General features: G+C 35.7%; 1 long non-coding RNA gene across 1 annotated transcript; it reads right to left on the minus strand.

Annotated features, from left to right (window-relative positions):
* Positions 1-22602: 22602 nt before the first annotated feature.
* Positions 22603-23927, minus strand: LOC145814935 (uncharacterized). The gene is made up of 3 exons (XR_014358152.1): positions 23807-23927; positions 23560-23686; positions 22603-22808 (listed from the first exon to the last, which is right to left on the minus strand). It is a non-coding gene; the product is annotated as an uncharacterized LOC145814935 (long non-coding RNA).
* Between the last annotated feature and the right edge of the window lie 906 nt (positions 23928-24833).

Genomic DNA, 24833 nt, shown 5'->3' on the forward strand with positions numbered 1-24833 from the left:
ATTATAAAAAAAATATTATTAATTATTAATTTTTAATGACCGTTTAAAAAATTTATCATAAAAAATATCACTAATTATAAGTTTTAGCGACAATTTCAAAAAATTACTGTCACAAAAAAATGTCATTAATTTTTAATTTTCAACAACAATTTAAAAAATTCATCACAGAAAAAGTCACTAATTATAAATTTTAGCGAAAATTTATGAAAATCGTTACAAAAAATCGTCACAAAAAATTATTTTCAGCGACAATTTTATTATAATTTATTTTCAATAGAACTTGATCAGAATTAAGTCTAACTCCTAGAGTTTATGGGTGCTTACCAATCAGTCCTATTAATTAGACTTATTTACCTACAGGTCCTAACTGATAAATTTATCACTATAAAAATAAAAGACTAATAAATTTATCACTATAAATTTATTTATAAAAACAAGAGACTGATAAATTTATCAAAATGACTTAATGGTAATAAGTCTAAAAAATACGACTTATTGGTAATTTCCCCTTGAGTGTTGACCCTTAACTTTTGAGTGCCTCTATTTACACACCACATTAGGTCTCAAGACACACCACTACTCAGTTTACACCTTTAACAATTTGAAAAAACATAATTTTTTTCAACACATACCACAACGTTCCATTTTTGCCTTTAGTCCCACATCACTTACACACCTCAAATTCAAAAAAAAAAAAAAAAAAAAAAAAAAAAACTTACTGTTAGACATAATTTTTGCCAGAGCTGTCCTTTCCCTCTGAGCCCACGAAGACTTTCTTCCACACTGACCACTGTCCTGAAGCTAGAGAGAGAGAGAGAGAAAGAGAGAAAACAGATGTCTCTGCTTCCATATTCAATCCACAAGCTCTGATTTTTCTACACATATTTGTTTGGTTACTCAGAAAAATCTAATGGGTCTATCTCAATTCATTCAATCCATTGATTGGCAACAAGAATCGTACAAAGAATATGAAGATTTCGTAGTTCTTCCATTGTTTGCCCTGTTCTTCCTATCTATTCGTTTCTTTCTCGACAGATTTATATTTGAAGTACTATATATATGTAAGTTGTATAATCACATATGATTCGAATTGGGTCTTTGATTGTATCGCCGCGTTTGAAATTTAGATCATTCCACACACAAAAAAAAAGCTAAAAGATTAAATTTTGTGTTTCAAATATATAGTTGTGAATATTTTTTTAATATTGGTCAATCTTTGTAGCATTTGCTATGTTCTTTCCAGCAGTGATGGCTAGGGTTAGGGTTTGGATGTGTGTTCAACTAAGGTGTAGTTGTGATCATTTTAAGTAAGGTCATTATTGTAATAAAAAATAATTAATTAATGATGTATCTTCAGACCAAACATGATGTGTAAATAGAGGCACCCTTAACTTTTCTTTTATTTTTTTTAATCAAATTTAACTAACTTAATGATAAGTATTCAAAAAAATTGATTATATTTTTCGAATGTTCTTCTAATTAATATTTTTTTTCAATAAATTGAAAATTTTGATAATTTTTTATTTATTTTAAAATGAAGTATTGAAATTAAACTATATGGGGAAGTAATACAAAATGTAATTACATCCTACGAACATTTTTATTGTTGTTTCTTGGTTTTGTCATTAATATATATATATATATATATATATATATATATAAAAGGAATTTTTTATTTTATTTTACAAAAAAAAAATCGACAAATAAATTTTAAGAAATATGGAAAGACCATATGAAAAACATACAAATAATCTTAAGACCATAATTAGACCCGGAGATGACACTGGAGAGCCTCTCTTTAGGCAATTTATGGCACTCATCCGGTAACTTTTTGATGTGTCTCCAGCGAGCTCCCAAAACATTTTCAAAGTGTAAATCTGAATTTTTTATGCCTAGGAAAAGGGGTTTGAGAGTTTCTTCTCTAATTTTTAACTTTTATTTTTGATTTTCAACACCTACAATAATTCCATTTTCTCTCAAACCTCTTCTCATGTTATTGTGGGTGTTTTTTCTCTTCAACTTTAGCTTCTGATGGTGATTAAAGTACGAAATCGGATCTCCTTGGCGCAAACCTCGTGAAGGACGAAATTGTTGTTAAGGCACACAATTAATAAGGACAGAATAACTAGCCGAGGTCATACAACTCATTATGAGAGAGATGAAACGCTAATCAAAACCAATTCGATGCATCACTCCCTGGACAAATGACCATTCAATACGACTCATATCAAGTTTGAGAGCCACATACCCTTTCGCCCCACGATGAAAAGATTTAAGATGATGAAAAATCTCAAAAGCGGTTAAGGCAGTGTATAAGAAGCCGACTTGGTATAAAAGTGTTGGAAAAAATGGTTTTATGGTGACTTTAATGTGAAATTAAAGTAGGTCCCAACCATTGGTTGAGGTGGGATTAAATGGATTTAGATTCTTTGTAACAAGATCTTTACATCACAAAAAGAATGACAAAAAATCATTAAGATTTGAATGAGAAATTGACTCATTAAGTTGGTTTCATAAAAAAGGTGTTGGGAAAGGTGGTTGCAGGATTATACACAATACACATGTGTATAAAACCTAGTAACTCCTTTGTATATATGACGGATTAAAGCCATCAATTTTGCAATTTATGTCTTGGGAGTTTTGCAAAATTAAAACCTGCATTTGTTGTAGGAGCCTTTTCCTCTCTCCCTCCACATATAAAAGGAGACCCTCTCCTTCATTCTTCTACACCAGAAAGTTTATCGAGTTACATGTCTTGCATTTCATCAGTTAGACGAGGCCCAAGTCCCTATAGTCCTTAGTAATGTTTGGTTTAGTTAGTTTTGTTTAAACTTGTGTTGAATCTTTCTTGATTTAATTTTGAAGGTTAAGAGTTAGTACCTAGATATCTATTTGGATTTTCTATTCCTTGTAAGCCTTTTGATGTTTGTATTACTGTGTCTACTCCATTAGGAGAAACAATAATGTTAGAGGATGTTTGTAGATCTTGTGACATAGAGTTGCATGGTAGAATTTTTCTAGTAGATTTGATTTCTTTAGAGATGAAGGATTTTGATGTGATTTTGGGAATGGATTGGTTGACGAAGTATCATGCCTCTATTGATTATTTTAGAAAGAAGGTAGTTTTTGCTATGCCGAGGCAACATGAGTTTTTCTTTCAGGGAGATGGGAAAAGGTCTTCTATTTGTTTTATTTCTTCCCTTCAGGCTAACCAAATGTTGAGAAAAGGGTGTCATGACTATTTAGCTTGTGTGGTGAATACTGAATAACGAGGGCAGAAGTTAGATGAGTTGCCTGTAGTGAGGGAATTTGTTGATGGTTTTCCAGAGGATCTACCTGGTCTTCCTTTAGACCGTGATGTAGAATTTTCCATTGACTTGGTCCCCAATACAACACTTATTTCTAAAGCGCCCTATAGAATGGCACCATTGGAGTTGAGGGAGTTACAAACTCAGTAACAGAAGTTGTTAGACAAAGGTTTTATCAGGCCTAGTGTTTCACCTTAGGGAGCACCTGTGTTGTTTGTAAAAAAAAATAATGGATCTATGAGATTGTGTATTGATTATAGGGAATTGAACAAAGTCACAGTGAAGAATAGGTATCATTTGCCACGAATTGATGATCTATTTGACCAGTTGTAGGGAGCTTAAGTATTCTCTAAAATTGATTTGAGGTCAAGCTATCACCAGTTGAATGTCAGGGATGAAGATGTTCCTAAGATCGTTTTTAGAACCCGTTATGAGCATTATGAGTTCTTGGTGGTGCCTTTTGGTCTCACAAATGCACCAGCCACATTCGTGGATTTGATGAACAGAGTATTTAAACCCCAACTGGATAAATTTGTGGTAGTATTTATTGATGACGTCCTAATTTATTCGAGGAGTAAGGAGAAGCATGAGCAGCATTTGAGGGTAGTACTGCAGATCCTTAGGGAGAAGAGACTGTATGCAAAATTTAAGAAGTGTGAATTTTGGTTGAGCAGTGTATCCTTTTTGGGTCATATGGTGAGTAAAGATAGGGTATGTGTGGATAGCACAAAGGTGGCAGCAATTGTTGATTGGCCACGACCTACTTCTGTGACAGAGGTACATAGTTTTCTAGGGCTTGCTGGTTAACAGATGGTTTATGGAAGGATTCTCCCATATTGCTTTGCCACTTACCAATCTCACCAGGAAAGGGGTAAAGTTTGAGTGGAATGATGATTGTGAGCATAGCTTCCAAAAGTTTAAACAGAGATTGACATCAGCTACAATCCTTGCTTTACCGATAAATGGAGGTGGTTTTGTAATTTATAGTGATGCTTCACGACAAGGTTAGGATGTGTGCTCATGCAGCATGAGAAGGTGATTGTTTATGCGTCACGACAGTTAAAAGTACATGAGAGAAATTATCCTACGCATGACTTGGAGTTAGCAACAGTGATTTTTGCTCTTAAAATCTGGCGACATTATTTGTGTGGAGAGTCATGTGAGATTTACACTAATCATAAGAGTTTGAAGTATATTTTCACACAGAAGGAACTAAATTTGAGGCAAAGAAGATGGCTTGAGTTGCTAAAATATTACGATGTGAATATTTTGTATCATCCGGGGAAGGTAAATGTGGTGGCAGATGCCTTGAGTAGGAAGGTCGTAGTTGGAGATGTAGCTGCTTTGTTTATTGAGAGTTGTTTGGTGGAAGACATGAGATGTTTGAGGCTTGAGGTTGTTACGCCTGGTGATAGGGCTTATTGTAGTCAATTGAAAGTTCAGCCGACCTTGAGAGAACGGATTTGTTTAGCTCAAGAGATTGACCCCTGGTATGAGCCTGTTAAAGGAGAGATGACAGAGGGTAAGCATGTAGACTTTGTGGTTAGTGATGATGGGTTGCTTAGATTTCGTAGCCAAATTTGTGTTCCTATTGGTGGTGATTTAAGGAAAGAGATTATGATGGAGGCACGTAGTTCTAGTTACAGCATTCATTCTGGAAGCACTAAGATGTATCGGGATCTTTATGAACATTTTTGGTGGAATGGTATGAAGTGAGATATTGCAGAATTTGTGGCTTAGTGTTTGGTGTGTCAACAGGTTAAAGTAGAACATCAGAAACCCACGGGGAAACTACAACCCTTACCTATACTAGAGTGGAAGTGGGATCATGTTACCATGGACTTCGTGTGCGGATTACCTCGCACTAGTAGTAATCATGATGCAGTTTGGGTAGTTGTTGATAGATTAACTAAGTCAGCACATTTTATTGCAATACGGGTGAACTATTCTCTATCTCGATTTACACAGTTGTATGTGAAGGAAATTATTAGATTGTATTGTGCACTTGTGTCAATAGTGTCAGATCGGGACCCTCGTTTTGTGTCTAAGTTTTGAGGTGCGTTACAGTCAGCTATGGATACTCGATTAAATTTTAGTTCAGCTTATCACCCTCAAACAAATGGGCAATCGGAGAGGACTATTCAAACCCTTGAGGATATGTTGAGGGCTTGTGCTTTGGAGTGAAGAGGTAATTGGGATGATTATTTGCCGCTTATGGAGTTTGTGTATAATAATAGTTATCATTCTAGTTTGGGAGTAACACCTTATGAGGCTCTGTATGGAAGGAAGTGTAGGTTTCCTTTGTGTTGGTATGAGGTTGGTGAGAGGCAAATGTTGGGACTTGATTTGGTGGAGGATGCTACACAGAAATTTATCACCATCAGAGTGAGATTATTGACTGCTCAGAGTAGACAAAAAAAAGTTTGCTGATTATTGTAGGAGAGATTTAGAGTTTCATGTGGGGGATATGGTATTCTTGAAAGTATCACCATGGAAAGGAGTCATCAGGTTTGGAAAGAAAGGAAAATTGAGTCCTAGATACATTGGTCAATTTGAGGTATTAGAGAAGGCTGGTGAGGTTGTGTACTATGTTGCTCTACCCCCCTAGATTGGCAGGAGTGCATAATGTGTTTCATGTGTCTATGCTGAAGAAATATGTGCACAGTCCGTTGCATGTGATAGATTATGAGCCATTTCAGATTAGAGAGGATTTTTCCTATGAGGAGATGCCTGTTCAGATTTTGGATTTGAAAGAGAAAATGTTGCGTACGAAGGCCATTAAAGTAGTTAAGGTACTGTGGCGTAATCATCTAGTTGAAAAGGTGACTTGGGAACGCAATGACGAGATGCTTGAGAAGTACCCACATCTATTTTTATGATTTACTCAGGTTAGTTTCGAGGACGAAACTTTTCTTTTAGGGGGAGAGAATGTGAGAAACCGAATATACAAATAAAATAAATAATTAGATAATAATAATTTTACAAATCTCAAATATTTTATTATGAATCTTTAAGTGCAAATTAAATATTATTGGAGGGTCTTTTAATTAATTTTAAACTTAAAATAAATTTATGGTGAACGTATTTAATTTAGAGGCAAGATTTATTATTTTTAAAAAAGAAAAGAATAGAGCAAGTTAGTAAGTATATTTTGTTATAATAATAGTTATAGTTTATTTAAATTAATGAGTTAGAAAATAAAATAATATAAAGAGATAATAATTTAGAGCCTTTTGTTTAGATATATAAAGTAACCCTAGGTTGCCTAATACAATATATAACAGCAGCAACAACAGCCACGGGGAGAGAGAGGTTGAGAGAAAAGAAGAAAAAAAAAGGGGTTGCAAACAAGGAAGGATTTTTGGGTGTGTGGTAGGTCTTTGTCTTTCTTCTTCTCTTTGTTTTTGTTCTTTATCCTTACTCTATTATGTAGTTCATTGATGGAGAAGTTGTAGGTTTATGTATTTTGTATATATATACACTATTAAGAAACCTGAGGAAATAAGTTGTGTGTAAAGAATGGGTGTAATTCTTAGTTTAAAAATTCTATACAGAATCACAAACTTTAAAAATCGAGGAATCATATCAAACGAATGAATTTTGAACTAAAATTTTTATAGTAGATTAATTACATATTGAATTGCATATCTGAATTTTCCCATAATTTTTTGAGAGTCGAAATCTATATTAACTGGTGCGTTCAAATCTGTCCAGAAAACTGGTTTAAAACAGTAATTGCAGAAGTGTTGTTCTCTTTGGGTATAAATTCAAAAATTATCAAATTAGCGCCATTAGAACCGGTTACGAGTCTAGTTTTTTGCATTTTTGGCCTTGCGTTTATTGCTAGTGTATACTATGATAACCATTAATTTCTTTAAAGTGCTGTAGAAAATAATCTATTTGGGTATAATTAGTTGTAAATAATTATTTTGATAAGCAAATCAAGTAAAACTAATTGGGTTTGAAACTTAGGATATATTAGTTGATATTTGGAGGGTTTTGGAATTTTTCGAACAGCGCGGAGTGGGTTTTGTAATTTTCAAAGTTAGCGAATAGATTGGGAAACTTGTTTAAAACTCTGTTTTAACTTAAAATTACTTTTAATTAAGTTTCGATATGAACCCATGTCTTGGGTAATTTTAGACCTTGAAGAACATGAACTTATGTATTATTTAAGAGTAACAGTGAGTTGGGTTGAGCCATGTTAATGCGCTTTAGTTTTGAGTTACTTAGTTTATTATTCCTTTTAGTATGTTGAATTAGTAGTGACGTGTAGTTTTAATACTTGGTTCAGGGCACTAGTTGGACTTTTATACTCTATTCGAGGATTACATTGTTCCATTTTCAGGTGAGTAGTTTCATGTACATATTTTTATAAATGTTCCCTTGCCCTGATCTATTGGAAAATTAAATTGTTGTTTCAGGACTAAACTGTTTTGATAAATTATTATATTATCAATGGAATCAAATTATTTCTGAAACATGTGTGAACTTGACATACTGTAAACTATTTTTTTGGTCTCATGTTTAAAATGGTGAACTACCATATTTTGTGAAATTAATGTGTATTGATTATTGGGACCATCTGTATATTTTAGTCCAGGGAAGTTATTCCACTGTGTGTGGTGACTCTGGCCACTAGGGAACAGATCCGGGTTGGGCCGTGATGAATTTAGTGCTCAACGATTGTAAGAAAAAGACTTAGGTTAGGCTAGGTGACCTTCAATTGGATCGTCTTAGAGAAAAGGCCCGGGTTGCCACCCTAAGGATGACCCTTATTTCGGTATTGGATCCAATGGGGCTTATAGCCTTGAAAACTGTGTGGCATGTTACTTGTTATTCTTGGTACCTAGAAAATTATTGGTGTTCATGTTGTAATCTGTTTTAAGTGAAAAATGTCATTTATCATGTTCTTGAGAGACATGAGTATTTTAACTGTTAAACTATAAAACTTTCTTTTTGAAATAGATTATCTTTATCAAAACTGTATGCCAATCTAGTTCTGTGATATATATCTTATTTTGGAATTGAACTCTGTTTTCAAAATTGTATTTACTATCCATGTTGTTACTCACTGAGCTATCAGCTGACTTAGTTGTTTATCATTTCCAGGTGTTAGAAGGACTTAGAGTAAACTCATGGTGTAGTGAGGACTCAATTGCATGGACCTCTAGGATATTCATTCATATTGTTTTAGATTGTTATGTCAAGTTTGCGCATATTTATTTTTATTTTTATTGAGATTTATTTAGAATTATTTTGATATGTGGGCTATTAAATATCCCATAAGTTTGGATTGTATTGATTACGGTTGGTTTGCTATTTATACTTGTGACATGTCACTAGATTGAGTTTTGATTTATTTATTTCTGGGCTATCGTCACATTTATTCTTTGTGATTTTGGATGTATGTTTAGGCTTACGTGTGCCTTGGGCTAAGTCCCTGTCCCTCAGTGTTCAAAGTTTTCCTTTAGAATTTTTATTCTTCCTGTGTGAGAGAGTGATGCCATTGTCGGTTCGCCAAAGCTAATAGAAGGTGCTTCTGCGTTAGCCGGTCTAAACTGTTGTATCCCGGGAGACAGAAGTTGACGTACATCCAGCACCCACGGTGAGGCGACTAATCTATTTTAAGGAGATTGCGGTACCACACAGGTTTCCGTTTGATTCATTGTCTTTCATTATTTTGGTTCCATATGTATTTCTGTTAATCATATTTCATGTTCTGTAATTTAACTGATTAAATATGAATCTATTTGTTTTATTTAATTGCATAATTTATACAATAATCTTTAAACATATTATATTCTTCATGAAATTTAAACAAATAAATTCATATGTAATTGGACAACATGTGGTTCATGTGTAGAAATTCTAATTGTCATTATGTACATCTGTTCGTGTGAGTAAATATGTAGTGCACTGTTCCCATAAATCTGCTACTATTGCACAGATTCATTTTTTTAATTAAGGTTAATATTTCTTCGATTTCTCTGAATATGATTGTAAATTAATTTGATATGCATGCTGCTGTGGTTTCTATAATACATGTTATCAAATTTATTTTTATTAAGGGAAAAGTGTTACTGTTTTGTTTGGAGAACCTGGTGCTAATTTTTCCAAAAAGACCATTTGGTTTTATGATATAAAACCAAGGCTCATGTTCTAATTTTGGTTAACAAATTAAATATTTGTTTTATGTTGTTTGGTCCTAGTAGTGCTTCCTGAAGCTTGAGTAACCAGCTTAGGGTATCATGAGATATCACCCCTTATTTATAAATGAAGATTAGGGTTTACAAGGAAGACAATTACAAGATGATCCCTGAGGACATAATGATTACAGACCCTAGTGACTTTCGGCTAATATAATATGCTAAGTGACTTTCGGCTAATATACTAACACTCTCCCTCAAGCTGGTGCGAAGATATCTCTTATGCCCAGCTTGCCTAATATGTCATGAAATGGTTTATTCCCAATTCCCTTGGTGAGAATGTCAGCAAGTTGTTCACCAGACTGGACAAAAGGAGTATAAATGGTACCACTAGTGAGTTTCTCCTTAATAAAGTGGCGATCAATCTCAACATGTTTTGTCCTGTCATGTTGAACTGGATTGTGAGCGATGTTGATGGCGGCCTTATTATCACAGTATAACCTCATGGAGTCCGTCTGAGCAATACCTAGATCACTTAACAATAATTTGATCCATAAAAGTTCACACACACCTTGTGCCATAGCTCTAAACTCAGCTTCTGCACTTGACCTGGCAACCACATTCTGTTTCTTACTCCTCCAAGTAACTAGGTTGCCGCCAACAAATGTGCAATACCCTGAAGTTGATCTCCTATCAGTTACTGACCCAGCCCAGTCAGCATCTGTATAGGCTTCTACACGAAGATGATCATACTTTGAAAAATACAGACCCTTACCAGGAGCAGACTTCAAATACCTCAAGATTCTCATGACAGCTTCAAAGTGAATCTGATGAGGAGCATGCATAAACTGACTAACTACACCGACAGCAACAGCAATATCAGGACGGGAGTGAGATAGGTAAATGAGCTTACCCACTAATCGTTGATAGCTCCCCCTATCCACAACTTCTCCTCCTTCATCATCCCCCAATTTCTGATTGGGTTCCAGTGGGGTGGCACATGCCTTGCAGCCAAGCATCCCAGTTTCCTTCAACAGGTCAAGCACATATTTTCTCTGTGAGATAAATATCCCATCTTTAGAGCGAGCAACTTCAATTCCCAGAAAATACTTCAAGCTTCCCAAGTCTTTGATTTCAAACTCTTTGGCTAAATATTTCTTCAACAGAGGTATTTCCTCACTATCTTTGCCTGCAAGAACTATGTCATCTACATAAACAATAAGTGCTGTAGTCTTACCGCGTGAGGAATGTTTCACAAACAATGTGTGATCTGCCTGACTTTGTTTGAAGCCATATTTAAACATAGCCTGAGTGAATCTCTCAAACCAAGCCCTTGGAGACTGTTTGAGACCATATAATGACTTCCGAAGTTTGCATACTTTGCCTTCTGTTTGATGATCCTCAAAACCCGAAGGAATATCCATATATACTTCTTCTTCGAGGCCACCATGGAGAAAAGCATTCTTGACATCAAACTGATAAAGCGGCCAATCGAGATTAGCTGCGAGAGAGAGAAGTACTCTGACTGAATTCATTTTAGCCACGGGTGCGAAGGTCTCCTGATAATCAATGCCATATGTCTGAGTAAACCCTTTTGCCACAATTCTTGCCTTATAACGCTCAATAGACCCATCTGCTTTGTGTTTCACAGTATATACCCATTTACATCCCACAGGTCGTTTGCCCGTAGGTAACTCAGTCAATTCCCAAGTGCCATTCTTCCTAAGTGCTTTCATTTCCTCAATCATGGCTAGTTTCCACTCAGAGGTAGCAAGAGCATCCTGAAAATGGTTAGGAATGCTAACAGAGGAAATATTGGACACAAATGCTCTATATGAGGATGACAAATGAGAGTATGATACAAACTGTGAGATAGGATGCTGAGTACAAGATCTCACACCCTTCCTCTTGGCAATAGGAACATCAAGATCAATGGACTCACGAGATTCACAGTTACCTAGACTCTCATCAGAAGCAGGAGATGGCAGTGGAGTAGCAGAAATGGTCCCGTGTATCCAATTAACTTGTTTTCTGTCTATGTCCCGGACATAAATATGCCCATCCTTATTCTTGGTGACAGTGGGTTCTATAGTTCCAGTAGAAGAGGGGGGGTGCAAGAACAACTGGTTCCACCATAGGAAGCACAGTAGTAGAGGGTGGTGCAAGAGCAACTGGTTCTACCATAGGAGGCACATGACTCATTTCACACCAAGGCTCCCCCGGAAATGAGGACGGTGACACCGGAGAGGACAAGAAATAGGACTGGGACTCAAAGAAAGTGACATCCATGGACACAAACCACTTACGAGAAGAAGGGTGGTAACATTTATACCCCTTTTGAGTAGGAGAGTAACCAAGGAAAACACACTTGAGGGAGTGAGGGTCCAACTTACCACGAGAGGGAGAATGATTATGGACAAAACAGACACAACCAAATATTTTGAGAGGAATAGAAAACAAGGACTGAGAACCGAGGAGGACGTGAAGCGGAGCCTGTTTGTCCAAGACCTGGGTAGGGAGACGATTAATAAGATGGGCAGCGGTGAGAACAGCGTCGCCCCAATAGGGTCGAGGCACATTCATAAAAAAACACATGCACCGAGCCATGTCAAGAAGATGCCGATTCTTGCGTTCGGCCACCCCATTTTGTTGAGGGGTATTGGTGCAAGAGGTCTGATGGATAATGCCATGAGTAGAGAAATATTGTCCTAACCCAGAATCTATATATTCCCCGCCATTATCAGAACGAAATATTTTGATAGTGGCCCCAAACTGAGTACAAATCATCTTATGAAAAGTGCAAAACACAGAGAAAACCTCACTCTTATCTTTCATGAGATACACCCAAGTAGCACGAGAAAAATCATCAATAAATGTAACAAACCAGCGATGACCTGTCACAGACAGAACACGAGAGGGACCCCAAACATCAGAATGTATTAATGAAAAAGGAACTAAGCTTTTATTCAAACTGGGAGCAAAAGAAGCTCTATGTTGTTTTCCAAGTTGACAAGACTCACAAAGAAAGTCAGACACATGATGATTTGCGAAACTAGAAGGAAATAAATGCTTAAGTAAATGAAATGAGGGATGCCCAAGACGCCGATGCCACAACCATACATCAGCGGGGGTAGTAGAAGACGTGGTGGAAGAATAAGCAAGTTTGTCCGGTTGATCTAGGAAGTAGAGACCATTTTCTGCACTACCACTGCCAATCGTCCTCCCCGTGACAAGGTCCTGAAAAAGACAATGATCAGGAAAAACGTCACACAACAATTCAAATCCTGGGTAAGACGACTTAAGGATAACAGATTAACAGAAAACTTGGGAACATGGAGAACAGAAGATAGATGTATGGTAGGAGTGACTTGGACTAAACCTTTTCCAAAAATGGAAGAAACAGTTCCATCAGCAATCCTAACTTTGTCCTGACCTGAAGAGGGCTTAAAGGCAGAGAAAAGATCAGAGGAGCCAGACATATGATCTGAGGCACCAGAATCAATAATCCAAGGCAAAGATGTATGACACAGGAAAGCACAAGGAGAAGATGCTAAGTTACCTGAGCGGGCAAAGGACGAGGAAGCGGTACTGAGAGCAGTAGAAGAACGGCGGTCCAACAATTGGCGCAAAGCATCCTCCAGCTCAGTATCAGAAGCTTGGGTAACAGAAGTAGAATTAGAATCAAGGGTATCAACGGCACTAGACTGATGAGCCCGGGAATAGGAACCACGTCCTCGAGATTGGCCAGACCGACCTCCTCGAGAACCAGACCGATCACCTCGACCCCCAGATGGAGTCCCATGAAGCTTCCAACATGTCTCACGAGTATGCCGCGGCTTCTTGCAATAATCACAGAATACAGACTCCTTAGCAGCAGATGGAGGAGGCAGGCTGAGGCCATCTCGAGGAGTAGACAGTAATGCGGAACGGTCAGTAGAGACAGGGGACATCATAGCAGACCGACGACTCTCCTCATTTTGTACATAGGCAAATGCCTCCTGAAGTGAAGGAAGAGTGTCCATACTTAGAACTCGACCCCTAACTGGATCATACTCCATATTTAGGCCGGCCAAAAATTTAAAGACCCGTTCCCGTGCGATGAATTCTTGTACCCGACAGAATCAGTAGGGCAAACGGGCTTATAGTCTTCCAGGTGGTCAAGGCGTTTCCAGCCGTTGGTGAGGAAAGTGAAGTACTGAAGAACAGTCTGCTCCCCTTGAAGTGAGCTCTCAATAGAGCGACGCAACTCAAATGCCTGTGAAAAATTTCCTTTGCGGGAATAGGTAACAGTCACAGCCTCCCAAATGTCCTGGGCAGTCTCCATAGACAAGTAGCCCTCACCAAGTTCTGGAACCATCGAATGGATAAGCCAACTCATAATCAAGGAGTTGGTAATCTCCCATTGGTCATAACCTGAGTCAGTGGTACTAGGTGCCTGTATCCTGCCATCAACATACCCCATCTTCCCTCTGCTTTTCAAAAACAAAGTCAAACTTTGAGACCATGCTAGGTAGTTCTGACCATTAAATAGAGAGGTGGTGATTTTCAGACTAGGGTTGGGGTTCTCAGTCATGGTAGTAGGTAGAATGAGACTCTCACTCTTTGGTGTTTGAGAAGAAGGGGACACACTAGTGGAATCTGTCATGGATACAATACTACCAAACCCGCAACAAAACTAGTGGAAATCACAAACCCGGAAGGTGGTAGTGAGATAATAGGCACAATGACCACTACAAAGACATAACAAATTTAAGAAACGATTTCTATTTTTTATTTTTTTTATTTTTTTTTATTTTTTAATTTTTTGTTTTGTTTTGTTTTGTTTTGTTTTTTTTTAAAATTTTTTTTTCCTTCCTTTTTTTTTTTTTTTAAAGTTGAGTGATTTATGTATACAGGTATTTATATATAAATATATATATCAGGCTATGTTTATATATATATATATATATATATCAGGATATATATATATATATATATATATATTTATAGATACCACAGGGAGATCATACCACAGTGAGACAGAGGCTGAGGACGACGAGGGCGATGAAGACGAGCGATGAATGGCGGGAGGAGATCGCCGAGCTGAGGAGCTGACGGCTGAGTGACGATCGACAGAGGAAGACGAGGAGATCGACGAGGTGAGGAAGACGAGCTGAGGAGATCGACTGTGGAAGACGGCTGAGTGATGATCCACCCAGGTAAGCTTCGAACCCTAGAGTGTCGTTGGTGAAAAGGTCTACCAACGAGGGTGAGCCGAAACCCTATAGGTTCAGCTCTGATACCATGAAGCTTGAGTAACCAGCTTAGGGTATCATGAGATATCACCCCTTATTTATAAATGAAGATTAGGGTTTACAAGGAAGACAATTACAAGATGATCCCTGAGGACATAATGATTACAGACCCTAGTGACTTTCGGCTAATATAATATGCTAAGTGACTTTCGGCTAATATGCTAACACTTCCCAGTGTAGTTTAATTTTGTGAGTCTAGGATTTAATTTCCTACCATGGTGTACATGTTTCTAATGTTATAATATGGTTTTAAATTCTAGATTTGTAAAATAATTTGCATGATTTTAATTGCAAGAATTATTTACATGTTTATTGTGATTTAAATTCATATAACTCATGACAATTAATCTTAATTTAATTTTGGAGTTATAAATTTTTTGTAACTTAGCTATATTTATTTATATGATTATTGCGTAATAATTTCCTATAACTCCTTTCATTTAAATTTTAATTTAATTTTTAGAGTTATAAAGTTTGTAATTTATTTGGGAGTTATAAGCTATTAAATGAATTTATTATTTTTCTAGTTTTTTTAGATTATTTGTTGTGTATTTTGGTGTGGTTTCTGTAAACTTTCTTTACAGGAATACCTATGCGAAAGAGGATAGGAAAACATATACAAAGCCAAATGAATAGAATTTGGAATTGGACAAATTTTTGAACTACTAACCTTTTTTGTTGAACAAAAATGCCTAAGCATAGAAAGGATTTTTTGGACTAAATAGAATCCTCTGTTGGATTGGTTTCATTTCTTATGATTTGAAGCAATTTTTGCTTTTGTTTAGTAGTGGTTAATTACCTAAGTATAAAAGTAAGTTTTATTTGCTTGTATTGTTAGAAGAATTTTATTTGCTTGATCATTGTTGTAGCAATTTTTTACATTTTTTATAATTTGGTTAGCAATTTTGAAATTGCTTGTAAGTTTGGAACTTGGTTTGGTTTTCTGTAATAGAAACCAAAGTGTTTAGCCTTGGCTAACAAGTATTTCTTATTTGTTCAGAAATGACAACTAAGACGGATTTTGTTTCAAACCTTTGGGGTTTGAGGAAGTCTTTGGGTTTAATCATTTTATTCCCAAAGACCAAGTTTGGAGAAAATCTTTGGTTATAATCTGATTATTTCCAAAGTATTTTGGTTTTGAGAAAAGAAACCAAATTTTAGCATTAGCTAAAATATTTCTGATTTTATTCAGAAATAATGAGCTTAGTTTCGGAAGTACTGGTTAACTTTTATGAGTGGTGTAATTTTGGTACCAAATTTTATTTGCGTGGGAATTGGTTTGTTTTAACCTGGTTTATCCCTTGGAAAACTTAATTATAAATTTGTTTCCCATGGACTAGGAGTCAATATGCTTTTGAAAGTTTTGTCTAAGGTTAACTGGGTTTTAAGTGAGACCAGTGTGACCCCCTCAGTCTTCTTGGAAACTTTCCTGACCATGTTCGATTCTAAGGTAAGTGGTGAGATTAGTTTTGAATTAAATTTCAAACTTTGGATTTTCTAGTGTTAAGTTTAGTGTATGGAAAAACAGAATAGTGAAATTTTATTGTGATTTTTCAAAAATGGCTTCAAGAGGTGACAATAGAAATGTTGTTCCACCTGCCAACCTTAAGCCATGTGTGGTTCTTAAAGGAAAATCTAGAGAAATTAGGTGTGATTAAAGCAAATCATAAGATTGCGTGATAATATCTTTGAATTAATCAGAGGCGATTAGTATGTTATCCTTGTGTCAATTATAACATATATGATTGCTATGTGACTTTGTTTGAAAGCAAAGATGAGACAATCCGTTAGGGTGGGTGAATATATTTTTGAATTTTTAAATTCCAAATATATTCTTAAATTGGTGGCTCCTGGTGAGTACAATATCACTGATCACAGAGATAGAAAACTGGTGGTTCCTAGGAGGTGTTAGACCACTGGCTACACAGTTATGAGATTGTGGTTCCTAGTAGTGAATAGATTACTGATCGCATGTCAAGACATGATGGTTCCTCGTAGTGGAGAGGCTACTGATCATATGTCAAGACATGATGATTCCTAGTAATGAAAGAGTCTATTGTGTCAGGATGTTGTGATTCCTAGTAATAAAGTGACTACTGATCACAGGTTAAAACACTGTGATTCCTAGTAGTAGAAAGTCTATTGACCACATGCTGAGAAATTAGTGATTCCTAGTGATAAGACTACTGGTCATGTTATGAAGTTCCGAATATTAGACTATTGAACACTGGATTTGTGTTTCCTAATAGTAAGACTATTGGCTTCAGAGTGATAGGTTGGACCAAATATGTTTGGGTGCCTAATTCGGTTGATGATATTCTGAGAATGTATTTACTATGATATGATTTTGAGAGTTTCATAATCATTGTGACACAAGGAATTGTTTAAAGACCCTGTATGAATTTTTGGAAAAGGCCAAAAACCTTTGTATAAATTCTACAAATGTAAGGGTGTCATGCAAAAGGTAGGAATACCTAAACCCAAGAGGGTTAGGATAAGCCTAAAAACCTTTTGACTTTGTATTCAACGGTTATGCACAATATAGAAGTGCATATAGATTTCTTGTGTTTAAGTCTACTATTCCAAATATACACAAGAATACTATCATGGAATCCAGAAATGCATCTTTCTTTGAAAATGCACTTCCTTGTCGTATCCAAAACGAGGTTTTGAGTTCCATGAAAGAGGTTAAAGGTGACAATGATCACATAAATGATCAAGTTAAGGAAGTAGATGAGCCAAGAAGGAATAAAAGGGCTAGGATCGCAAAGTCCTTTGGTCTGGACTTCTTGACTTATATGTTAGAAGGAGAACCTTGAACTTTCCATTAAGATGTGACTTCATCTGAAAGTCCTTTGTGAAAAGAAGCAATTAAGAGTGAGATTGACTCTGTCTTACAGAACCATACTTGGGAGTTGGTTAATCTACCCCCAGGCAGTTAGGCCTTGGGAAGCAAGTAGATCTTTAGAAGAAAGATGAAAACAGATGGATTAATTGATAAGTATAAAGCTAGGCTCGTTATCAAAGGATACAAGCATCGAGAAGGCCTGGATTACTTTGATAAGTATTCACCTATTACTAGGATTACATCCGTTTGCATGGTGATTGCGATAGCATCTTTACATGGTCTGGAGATACATCAGATAGATATAAAGACAGCTTTCTTAAATGGAGATTTGAATAAAGAAATCTACATAGAGCAACTTAAGGATTTTTAGCTCCAAGACAAAATAAGAAAGTCTGTAAGCTTGTCAAATCATTGTACAGTTTGAATTAAGCTTCTAAACAATAGCATGAGAAGTTTGACAATGCTATGTTGTCAAATGGGTTCAAAATCAATGAGTGTGACAAATGCGTATATGTCAAAGACACTGATAGAGGTTATGTCATTTTGTGTCTATACGTTGATGACATACTCATTGTTGGTAATAATGATGCGATGATTAGAACTACCAAGATATTGTTAAACTCTAAGTTTGACATGAAAGATATAGGCCTTGCAGATATAATTCTGGGTATTATGATTACCAAAACATCTAGTGGTATTGTATTTTCTCAGTCTCACTATGTTGAGAAAATACTTGAGAAATTTGGTAAATCAAATACAAGCGTGTCTTAGACACCGGTAGACGTAAGTCTACATTTGACCAAGAATAATAATGAGAGGGTCTCTCAGCTAGAATATTCTCGGGTCATTGAAAGTTTGATGTATCTGATGAGTTGTACAAGGTCAGATATAGCCTACTCTGTTAGCAGACTTAGTAGGTATACGAGTAATCTGAATGCTACTCATTAGAGGGGCATTATGTGTGTGTTAGGTTATCTACGCGACACTCGGGATTATGGGCTGCATTATACCAGATACCCGGTGGTACTAGAAGGGTATAATGACGCTAATTGGATATCTGATATAAAGGACTCCAAATCCACTAGTGGTTACGTGTTTACCCTCAGAGGGGCATCTGTGTTTTGGAAATCATCCAAGCAAACGTGTATATCGAGATCAACCATAGAATATGAGTTTATTACTTTGGATAAAGAAACTGAAGAAGCTGAATGGTTTCGCTAGTTCATTGAGGATATTCCACGTTGGTCGAAACCTATGCCTGCTATCGATATTCATTGTGATAGCCAATCGACGATTGGATGGGCACAGAGTAATATGTATGATGGAAAATCTTGACATATCTGTCGTAGACATAATTCTAAACGACAACTACTCTCTAATGGAGTTGTCCCTCTAGACTATGTAATGTCTAAGGATAACATTGCGGATTCGCTAACCAAAGGGTTAACTCGAGAGTTAGTAGAAACGTCGTCAAGAGGAATGAGGTTAAGGCCTTTAGTAATGTTACCGGAATAGAAAACCCAACCTAGTTGACTGGCGATCCCAAGATCTTTTTTTAAAAGGACAACCTAATTTCGTGTAACGGGTGAGTCACTGAAGAGGTAAATCGTCTTGCCCATTCCTTTGTACAGTGATACCCGGTGGAGGTGGAAGGTTAAGCTAATGCTTTTAATGACCTAAGTGATATGACTAATCAACTGTGGTATAATGAGATACCTTATATAGGTCACGTATGTGAGTGCGAAGTGGAGCCATTTCTTTAAGAATTGGTAAAGGTTGAATTCTTTAAAACCACTCACTGAACCAGGCTAGTGTTTTAGGCCCATATTGGACACACCAGTGAGAACAAGAACAATGGTTAAACTAACTCATATGTGAAGTCTATTGTCTCGGTTTACACAAACGGCAAGACAGTTTAAGACATCACGTTCATTAGTCAGCTAATTAATCTGATAGACTTTTACTACGAAAGGTTTAAGGCCAACAAGTACCTTTTTTGATGCAAGGTTATTCTGTGTGCTCTCTCTCCGAGTCTTTGTTGTAAACGTTGTTCGTTTTCTTTATTTGGTCAATTTTTATTCATGTGGGGGATTGTTGGAAAAATAATTTTATGATGACTTTAATGTGAAATTAAAGTAGGTCTCAACCATTGGTAGAGGTGAGATTAAATGAGTTTAGATTCTTTGTAACAAGATCTTTACACCACAAAGAGAATAACCAAAAACTATTACGATTTGAATGAGAAATTGACTCATTAAGTTGGCCTCATGAAAGAGGTGTTGGAAAAGGTGGTTGTAGAATTAAAACTTGGTAACTCCTTTGTATTCATGATGGATTAAAGCCATCAATTTTGTAATTTATGTCTTGGAAGTTTTGTAAAATTAAAACCTGCATTTGTTACAGGAGCCTTTTCCTCTCTCCCTCCATGTGTATAAAAGGAGACCTTCTTCTTCTTTCTTCTACACCAGAAAGTTTGCTCTCCCTTTGTGTTCAAAGTTTTCCTCTAGAATTTTTATTCTTCCTGTGTGAGAGAGTGCTGCTATTGTCGGTTCGCCAAAGTTAACAGAAGGTGTTTCTGCGTTAGCCGATCTAAACTGTCGTATCCCGAAACTGTCGTATCTCGGGAGATAGAAGTTGACGTACCTCTAGCACCCACGGTGATGTGGCTAATCTGTTTTAAGGAGACTGTGGTACCACACAGGTTTCCGTTTGATTCATTGTCTTTCATTATTTTGGTTCCATATGTATTTCTGTTAATCATATTTCATGTTCCGTAATTTAACTGATTAAATATGAATCTATTTGTTTTATTTAATTGCATAATTTATACAAAAAAAAAGCACCCTGATTTTTCGAGATAATCGAAGGGAGCTTTTAACCAATTTGCCAAAACCTTAGACACAACTTTGTATATCACATTACAAAGACTAATCGGACGGAATGGGGCAAACCTTTTCGGATTTTTAACCTTTGGCATGAGGAAAATGAAAGTACTATTCAATGATGCAATTCTTGACCACCATTCAAAATAACCAAAATTGCAGAACACACCTACTTCCCAACAATACCCCAGAATTTTTATAAAAAAGTGCAGGCTTACCATCCAGTCTTGGTGACTTCGTAGGATGCATTTGGAACAAAGCTTGACGGACTTTATCCTTCGTAAACAACTTACTCAACTCCAAGTTCATCGCAGGTGTCACCTCGCATCAATAGAACTAAGCACTTCCTCTGAAATAGTAGGACTAGAACTAGTAAACATGTCATGAAAATAACCCATAGCCTCTCTTTCGATATCGTGGTGCTCGGCCACCCAAGATCCATTGGTTGCCTCAATGCCCGTAATCATCTTCTTCTTGTGTCTTTGGGAAGCCTTGGCATGGAAAAAACCAGTATTTCGATCCCCATCTCGAAGCCAATTAGCATGGGCTCGTTGACACCATAACACCGACTCACATTCCAAGAGTTCACCAATCTCATTTTAAAAACTTTTATCACGTGTATATATATATATATTTAAATCCAAGTTTATTCCCTAAAGCTTTTGATAAACTTGTTTTTGCTTTGATCTGATAAAAAAATTGATAAAAACTTAATTTGATTCAAGTTTAATGAAATTATTGAATGTCATTTTCCTCAAATCTAAATTTGATAAAAGATTAGATAATGCATTATATATGCTCTAATATCAAATTTGTTCTTAAATTTATCATATTGCTCGAATTTAGACCTCGTTTGGGAATAGACTAATTTAGTAACTTTTTGACTTTTTAACTAAAATATGAATTAAAAAATACCAATATATTTGAGATGCGTTTTTTGACTTTTTGTGAAAAGATGTGTAAAGGAATAATATAAAAATATAAAAGTTGGAAACTTTACAATTTTGCCCTTTGGTGGAAATCGAAATGTGTGAGATTCGATCTTTCGTTCCAGACGTGTAAAGAAACGTCAGTTCATGTCGAATGGCCATTACAAATTTTGGTTTTTTTTTTGGTTTTTTTGAATTTAGAACTACTGTTGACTAATGTAAAAGGCATGTATACTAGCAGACGTGGCAGATACATATATCCATGTTTCCGATCGTTTTTTGTGTTGTGTTTTTTTATTATTTTTTTTTTTCTGAACTTTTTGGACTTTCACTCCAAAACATATGTGACAATATATACTCCCTTCCTCCTAAAAAAATATTGAGTTTTATTAGGGACTCCAAATAAATTATTAAATTTTTTACTAAACTTTTCGCATGGATGTAAGACCCACACACACGCGATATGTGTGGGTCTCATAGCCATGTGAGAGGTTTGGTAGAAAATTTGGTAATTTATTTGGTATCCATAGCATTTTCCAAAAATATTTTGTAATGAATAATTCACCTTTTTTTAAAAAAAATTTGTGGGTGTTTTTTTTTTTTTTTTCTTTCTAAGTTTATTTTTTATTTTGAACAAAAATGGACTTTGACTAGAAAACATATATAACAATTAGGGTGTTCGCGGTTCGGTTTAGGACGGTTTGCGGTTCGGTTTGGACCCGCCCGCATCTATGCGGTTTTGGAAAAAATCAACCCGCAATCGCCCGCAATGCGGTTTGCGGTTTGTGCGGATAGGGTTCACGGGTGTGCGGGCGGTTGCGGGCGGTTTGCGGATTGAACTTTTTTTCCAAAAAATTATTTTTAAACCTTTTTTTTCTCCCATTTTGTCAATCTTTATTTTGGACATTTTTTCTCATATTTTCTAAAATGCTCCAACATTAATAATTAATGAGCTAAAACTTATAAAATAAAAAACACAACAAATTCAATTCGTAACCTAAACAAATCATTCAAAATCTACATTCTATCATTAACTTGCATTCATCATATCCTACATTCATCATTCATAATCCAAATAAGAAAATCCTACATTAAAAATTCAATATTCATCACTCCTAACCCCCCCCCCCCCAAAAAAAGAGAAGACTAATTCTTCATTAACTTACATTCATCCAAAATGCAAAAAAAATAAAATAAAAATTCATTAAGTTACATTCATCCAAAACCAAAACGCAATTAAAAAAAAAAAAATTGTTGTCAAACTTAAACTTCATTCTATACAAACCCATGAAATAAAATTAAAACACTTCTAAGATATCAAACTTCATCTTCATGAATCACATCCAATTCAACTTTCACAAATTCCAATTCTAATTCCATGCATTTGGTTGATGAACCCTACACAAACAAATTGAAAAAAATATAAACTTTAATCTTCAATTATAGTTAGTACGAAATGAAAAAATAAACAAATGTCTATATATTGCATCTCAATATAGTAGAAATGCATATCACCAAGGGGAAATATAACACCAAAATTAAATTGAAGTGGAAACAGAAACAGAAACTATCAAATACAATGTTCAAGTATAAAAAATTAAAAAATTATTTTAGAAATGCAATTAAACATCAAAACATCATGTTTATTATTGCCTTTCTCACTTAAAAAAACAAATTATTAAGAAAAAAGAGTAAAATCAAATAAACCTTATTTGGAAACTTATAAGGTGGAATAACTGGAAATAAAGCTAAAAAACATACAAACAAAACATAGGTAACCACTTTGCTGCTGAAATAGGAATTCAAAGGTGTTCAGACAAAAAACAAAGCCTTGCAGAAAACAAACCCACAACACACAAAAAGAATCAGATCTGTTTTGGTCCACAAAAAATCAGATCTGTTCGTCCACAAAAAATCAGAGATGAGAGATCACCTGTGAAGTAGATCAGCTGTTCGATGAAAAAAATCAGCTGTGCAATGATGAAAAAAATCAGAGATCACCTACGAAGTAGCCTGTGAAGTAGATCGGAGATGAAAAAAATCAGAGATGAAAAAAATCAGTTCTGTTGTTCATCCACAAAAAATCAACGATCGGGAGAGAGAGAGAGAGAGAGAGATTGAGAGAGAGAGATTGAGAGAGAGAGTTCACCTGTGAAGCAGATCGGCTGTGCGATGATGATCGGTGCGATGAGATGAGAAAGAGAGTGATCGGCTGTGCGATGAAAAAAATCGGCTGTGCGATGATGAAAAAAATCAGAGATCACCTGCGAGATCACCTATAAAGTAGATCGGAGATGAAAAAAATCAGAGATGAAAAAAATCAGTTCTGTTGTTCATCCACAAAAAATCAACGCTCGGGAGAGAGAGAGACAGAGATTGAGAGAGAGAGAGTTCACCTGTGAATGAAGTAGATCGACTGTGCGATGATGATCGGTGCGATGAGATGAGATGAGAAAGAGAGTGATCGGTGTGTGCAGAAACGAGAAGAGAGTGAAAAAGAGAGACAGTGAGATGAGATTGAGAGAGAGTGAGGGAGGAGCCGATTAGATTATTAGGGTTTTTTTTTTTCTTTTGTTTTGTTTTGTTTTTTTTCTTTTGTTTTGTTTGTTATAGTATAGGTGAGTGAGAAGGTGAGTGAGAGAAGAGATGGACGGTTAGATTTGAAAGAGGAAAAAAAAAATTAATTTAATGCGGGCGGGTTGGGCGGGTGCGGTTCAAACCCGCAACCCGCCCGCAACCCGAAATTTATATAAAATCCAAATCGCACCCTACCCTAATGTGTTTGCGAAGCCGCCCACATGCGTGCGGTTTGGATCGAGTAGGGCGGTTTGGGCAGGTCGGATGACCTTATGCCCAGCCCTAATAACAATATATATTCCATTCGTTCGAAAATAATATTTTTTAATGAATAATTCCCCTTTTTTTACGGTATAATAATAACGCTTGAAATTTTTTTTGTCATCCAAAATTATTCTCTGATAGTATATGTTTTAGAAAATATCAATTATTATAATTATACTTTAATTGTTGGTAATGTAAAAGCAAGGGCAACATAACAAGTTTATGTTAATATTTTTTCATTATTTTTTTGAGGAAGGAGATATAGTTTGGGACAATAACAAAATAGAATTCAGTACGTTTTATTTAAATTCCGATAAAATAGTGATGTGGAATGTAATTTGTGTGCTGTAATAATGTTGTCAAATTATTATTTTAAGGTGTTGTTTCAATACACAATCATACAATTTGTAAAAGTCTGCATTCCAATGTCATCAATAAATCATAATTAAACCCTATACAAAAGTTGATTAAATGGAAAAAATTGAATAGAAATGTAACGCCCAACTTTCGGACCGTTAATAAATCAAACAACCTCAAATTTAAAATTCTAACTAATTAATAACTTCAAAAATACAAATTAAC

This window comes from Camellia sinensis, unplaced genomic scaffold (genome assembly GCF_055761805.1).
Source record: "Camellia sinensis isolate YWXY unplaced genomic scaffold, ASM5576180v1 Unanchor14, whole genome shotgun sequence".
NCBI lineage: Eukaryota > Viridiplantae > Streptophyta > Magnoliopsida > Ericales > Theaceae > Camellia > Camellia sinensis.